The sequence below is a fragment of the Notolepis coatsorum genome, assembly GCF_963971535.1.
Source record: "Notolepis coatsorum genome assembly, chromosome: 9".
Taxonomy (NCBI): domain Eukaryota; kingdom Metazoa; phylum Chordata; class Actinopteri; order Aulopiformes; family Paralepididae; genus Notolepis; species Notolepis coatsorum.
This window is the reverse complement of record NC_140173.1, coordinates 94714120-94720348: the sequence shown is the minus strand read 5'-3', so window position 1 is coordinate 94720348 and position 6229 is coordinate 94714120.

The following is a 6229-nucleotide window of genomic DNA, read 5'->3' as shown; positions in this document are numbered from 1 at the left end:
AAAAACAAGGTTATGTACATGCATACAAGTAAATAAAATACAAAATGACAGTAGCAATAGTATACAAGGACAACAATAAATAAGGGAGAGAGAAGGAAAGGGAGAGAGGGAAAAATAGAAAGGGAAAAAGAGAAAGGAAGAGTGAGAACCAGAGGGAGAGAGAGGGAGAGCGAGAACCAGAGGGAGAGAGAGAGAAGAAAGGGGGAGAGGGCGGGAGGTATAGGTGAGGGGGCTTAGGGGGAGGAGAGAATAGTCTGAGTGCTATGCGTGCGATTGGGAGGCAGTCAGCTGGTGCAACAGTCGGTTAAGATCTGTTTAAAAGCAGTGAGCGATGTGAGGGCAGTGAGTTTAAGCTTGTTTTGTAATGTGTTCCAGTCAGATGCAGCACCAAATTGGAAGGCGTTGCATCCAGAAACCGTGCAAGCTTTGGGGATGGTGACTCTGAGTTTGATGAAGTTGCTGGACCTTAGGTTGTAGTTAGAAGTGGAGACGTGCAGAAGGGAGGAGAGAGAGGTGTTTTACCAAGTATGGTTTTGTAAATTATTTGAAGCCAGTGAAGAAGCCTTCTGGTGTGAAGAGATGTCCAGTCCACCAGGTTATAAAGGTCACAATGGTGAGTGGTGAAGGGTGCACTAGTGGCTAAACGGATGGCGGAATGATGGAGTATGTCGAGTTTTCTGAGGGCACGCTGGGATGCCATTCTATAGATGGTGTCGCCATAATCAAATATAGGGAGGATGGTCATCTTGACAAGAGTGTGTTTGGCCAAGTGGGTGAAGGAAGCTTTGTTGCGGTACAGGAAGATCATACAAGCTTTGACTTTGGCCTGCAGGTGTTTTATGTGAGTAGAGGAGGAAAGGGATGGGTCTAGCCAGAGGCCAAAGTATTTATAAGAGGTAACAAACTCCAGCTCTGAGCCATCGGCACAGGTGATTTTAGGGGTGCTAGCAGTGTCATGCTTTCTGTCAAAGAGCATACATTTAGTCGTCTTGGAGTTGAGAAGAAGGTGACACGCAGGAGAATCTTACTACAATGGAAATCAAAACACCCACCACAAGCTTCGGTATGGATGAGCGATCTTATGCAGTACATTCATCTAGAGAAGATTACCTGATAAACTAGCTTGATGATTGTTGTAGTTTCTTATGCAGCTTTAAGCATTTACGTTCACAATGGTGATGAATGCAACCTAAAGAATCCTTGACTTATGGTACGGGTTTGAAAGTGGAAGTGGTATATCCTTTCAATTTTGTTATTGTGTTTTCTTTTTTTGTCTCTTTGTCTGTTTGTTTTTGTGTAATGGGGAGGGGGGGGGGGGTAAAAGAAAATTGGAAAATGGGAACTGATATGAATTGAAACGATGTGAAATATACTTGTTGGTACTCCCAAATAAAATACATTAAAAAAAAGAAAAGAAAAATAAATAGAATGTCTTTATTTATCCAAGTAGGGTACATTCTCACATACACCAGGAATTTGTTCTCTGCATTTTAATCCATCTATTTAGGAGCAGTATGTGTCCACAGTCCGGTGGCCAGGGACCAACTCCAGGTCTAATGCCAGTGCCTTGCTCAAAGGCAGGAGTATGTACCTGATAGCATGCATGTCTTTTATGATGTGTGAGGAAACCAGAGCAGACAGAGGCAACCAGAGCAGACAGATGAAACCAGAGTAGACAGAGGAAACCAGAGTAGACAGAGTGATTGATTGATTGATTGATTGATTGATTGATTGATTGATTGATTGATTGATTGATTGATTGATTGAAAACTGTATTAACAGATTGCAGAATGGGTACAATACAGTACGGCTCAATACAAAACAAACTGCTAAGAGGATGCAGACCAGAAAAATTCTTTTGTCTTGTTTACATCGGGGTCCCCCATTTTCAATTCATCATGACATTTATGACATACACGACAAACAGATATACTGTGTAGTAAAAAGAGATCATAAAAATATATATACATCCGAAGGGGAAGAAACTGTACATTGGTGGGGGGGATTTGGACATTTACAGGAGCCAGTTTCTAATTGCAACCACCCGTAGGTGCTCTTTGAGAGCGGTTTTGAAGGAGGGTAGGGATTCACATTCCTTCAAGTTTTTGGGTAGGGTGTTCCACATTATTGTTGCGTAATTGCGAAACATGTTGTTTGAGCCGAATCTGGGTTGAACATGATTTGTAGAACTCCCTCTGGTGATGTGGGTGTGGAATTCACTGACCTTTGGGAAGTATTTCGACATGTACATGAGTATCTTAGTGGTGTGTATCTTGTAGACCAGGCCCATTGCAAGTTGCTGTACTCTGTCGTCTTCAGTGGTTCCCAAACTGTGGCGCCCTCTAGGTGGTGCGTGACATGGAAAGGCTACAATAAAATTTCATAAAAATCTTAGTCAAACCTTTAGTATTATGGATATTAAACATGCTGGCAGAGTACATGCATCCATGTTGTCGTGAACATTTTAATTAAATAAAGAAATTCCCTATCCATAGTCGCCGTGGGAAGAGATAAAATAAAAGATTAAATAAAATAAATTCCCTACCTACTCATGGCCTTAACTGACAACCAACAGGAACCAAACAATATTGTTTATGCCTAATAAATATAACTAATATACATTATTTCAAATGGGGATTTTCACTGTGTAAATCATGATTTTTTTTATAAAAAACGTATGTTTTAATAATAATAATAAACAATAATGTCTCGGGCGTGTCTGACACAGGTGTGCTTCATCTGTGCACGGAGACCAGCAACAATCTTTTCTAACAGAAACCCATTGGGGGGTGCGTCAGCTAGGTCGGGAGGTGACAGGGGGTGCACGGCCAAAAAAGTTTGGGAACCGCTACTATAAGTCAAATCAAATCAAATCAAATCAAATTTATTTATAGGGCCCGACAACACACGTTAATGTCCCCATGGGCCGTACACGTCTTCTTTAAACAAGTCAAGAAGAAAACATAACAATAAGTCAAGAACAGAACAAGAACACCATAAGGTCCAAACATTTTTAGATGAATGCAAATAAATGAAAGAATGCAAGCACTCCCAGACATACCCCACGCGAAGGTAAGGAAAAACTCACTAAAACCTAACAATAGGGAAAAAAGCTCCACAGGCAGTGTGGAGGAGAGAAACCTTAGAAGGGCCATTCAAGGGGGGATCTCCCTTCTTAGATGTTGGTGATAGTAGTGTTGCAGACGGACAGTTGGCAAGCATGCACTCATGTGTGTAGTGAAACACAGATTAGTGCATGCAATAGCAACTGTACATTTTGAAAGATTAAAGATAGAGCTAATAGCGATAGCAACTGAACATTTTGAAAGATTAAAGATAGAGTTGATAGCGGATCTATTTGAGGCACAGGGGCGGCGCAAAGAGGGTCACGTCCTCCCCGTCTTAGTCACGGGACATTCAACACTCCGGTCGTTGCTCAGGGACAGCCGGAGACAGGGAGATAGGGGGTAGCGCAGAGAGGGTCGCGAACTCCCCGACATCATCGCGGGACATCCGGCACTCCGGTCACCACTACGAGACCTCCGGAGACAGGGGGGCACGCAGAGGGGGTCACAATCTCCCGGCCTTCGTCACGGGACGTCCAACACTCCGGTCAACACTCCAGGACAGCAAGTCATAGGGAGACAGGGAGACGGGACAGGCGTTAGACAGCTCATGAGATTGTAGTAGGCGGACATAGCAATAGATACAAGTGGTAGGCATATATGTGAATGGAGTAGATATATGAAGTAAGCGTATTATGTGAATAGAATAGAAGTACTTAACCCAGCAATGAAACCGCGTTGACTGTTAATCTGTTAACAGTCTGTTAATACTGTTAATCAGTTGACAGGACCACGGACAGACGGCGGTGAATAACTGATCCAAGGCCTCGGAGGTGCATGTAGAGCAGTCACTACAATCTTGGCCAGGACCCCGAGGCATCCATCACCTTAGTCAGCGCCCGGAGACGGGCACTCAGAGAGAAGGGGGAGGGAGGGGGGGAGGGAGGGGGGGGGGGGGGGGGGGGGGAGGGGGGGGGGGGGGAGGGGGGGGGGAGGGGGGGGGAAAGAGGGGGGGGGGAAGAGTTAGAGAGTTCCCATGTTTGTGGTGCTGCAAAGGAGCAGACATGTAGTACCCTGTAGTGCCATGTAGTACCATGTAGTACCCTGTAGTGCCATGTAGTACCCTATAGTACCCCGTAGTGCCATGTAGTACCCCGTAGTACCCTGTAGTACCCTGTAGTGCCATGTAGTACCCTGTAGTGCCCTGTGGTAGCATGTAGTACCCTGTAGTGCCATGTAGTGCCATGTAGTGCCATGTAGAGCCATGTAGAGCCATGTAGTACCCTGTAGTGCCATGCAGTACCATGTAGTACTCTGTGGTACCATGTAGTACCCTGTACCCTAACTAAACTACCCTATAATAAACTACCCAGTGGTACCATGTAGTACCCTGTACCATAACTAAACTACACAGATTAATCTAAGGGTCAGTCCCCGACCAGGTGAGATCAAGGTAGGTTGAAGGAGAGAGAGAAAAGATGAGTCTTAAGCAGGGATTTAAAAGCTTCGACAGAGCAGGCGCCCCTGATGACGGCAGGTAATTTGTTCCACAGGTAGGGAGCGCGGTAGACAAAGGCTCTGTGGCCGGCGGATTTCTTTTTAACCCTAGGGGTCAATAGAAGCCCCGCATTTTGTGAGCGCAGAGCACGAGCGGGCGAGTATCGGGAGATGAGATCGGATAGATAGAGCGGTGCAAGCCCATTTAAAATTTTGTAGGTGAGGAGTAGTGTAACACTTCTTCCGGTCCTGGTCCTATGGGACCAGGATCCAGACATTCATATTCACAACCTCCCATCAATAACAATAACTCTCAGTCATCATTTCCAACCGGTGGGCTGATGCCGATCTGGCATCAGCTCACACACCAACTCATTATTGTTTATTGTCAGTTGTGTCTGTTATGTGTACTATCTGTGTTGTTGTTGTTGTTGTCTCCACTGTGTTAGTCTTGTGTTCCCCTGTCTGTGGTTTGTAATTATGTTTTAGTCTGGTTGTTTGTTATTGTTTTCCCAGTACTCTGTGTTCTATTGTTTCTGTCTACCACACCTGTGTCTTGTTTGTAGATTACCCTCTGTGTCCATCAGTGTCTTGTTAATTAGTCTGTGTATTTAGTCTTGTCTGTCCTGCCCTGCTGGGCGCGATCATTGTTAAATGTTACCTGTTTGTGTACGTGTATGTGTTGTGAAGTAAACTGTTAATCGTCACGTTCTGTCTCCGGTCTCATCAATCTATACTCTGCCATCTGGGTCCAACATGCCAAAGAAGCGTACTAATCATAACAGAGTAGCACTTTAAAGTCAGAACGGGCTTGGATAGGAAGCCAATGTAGGGCGGACAAAACTGGTGTGATGTGATCAAATTTTCTAGTTCTAGTTAGTATCCGTGCAGCCGCATTTTGCACGAGTTGAATATTTTTGATGCTTGAATTAGGTAGGCCTGAAAAAAGTGCATTACAGTAGTCCAGACGTGATGAGACAAAAGCATGAATCAGGGTTTCAGCATCAGCCAGAGTTAAAATGGGGCGTATTTTTGCGATATTACGAAGATGGAAGAATGCAATTTTGGTGACATTTTTTATATGTGCATTAAATGAGAGGGAGGAATAAAAAATGACTCCGAGGTTTTTTATGGTGGAGCTCTGGGATACATGACAGGTATCAAAGTTGAGGGAGATGTCCTGAAACAGGCCTCTGTGGTTTGGGGGGCCAACAATTAACATCTCAGTTTTATCTGCATTAAGGAGTAGAAAGTTTTGCGACATCCATTTTTTGACGGCAAGCAAGCAGGCCTCAAGGTTTTGTAGTTGGGAGGAATCATTTGGCTTAATAGGTATATATAATTGGGTGTCATCAGCGTAAAAATTAAAGTTTATGCCAAATTTGCGTATGATATCGCCGAGGGGTAGCATGTAAATCGAAAATAGCAAAGGGCCCAGGACAGAGCCTTGTGGGACACCACATTGCACTGGGAGGGTCTCAGGTGTTAAATCATTATAGACCACGCAGTGTGTTCTATCAGTTAAATAGGATTTAAACCAAGCTAGTGCGAGACCCCGAATGCCAACATGATTCTCAAGCCGACCTAGAAGAATCGAGTGATCGATAGTGTCAAAGGCTGCACTGAGATCAAGCAATAAGAGCACAGAAGTAAGGTTTGAGTCAAGA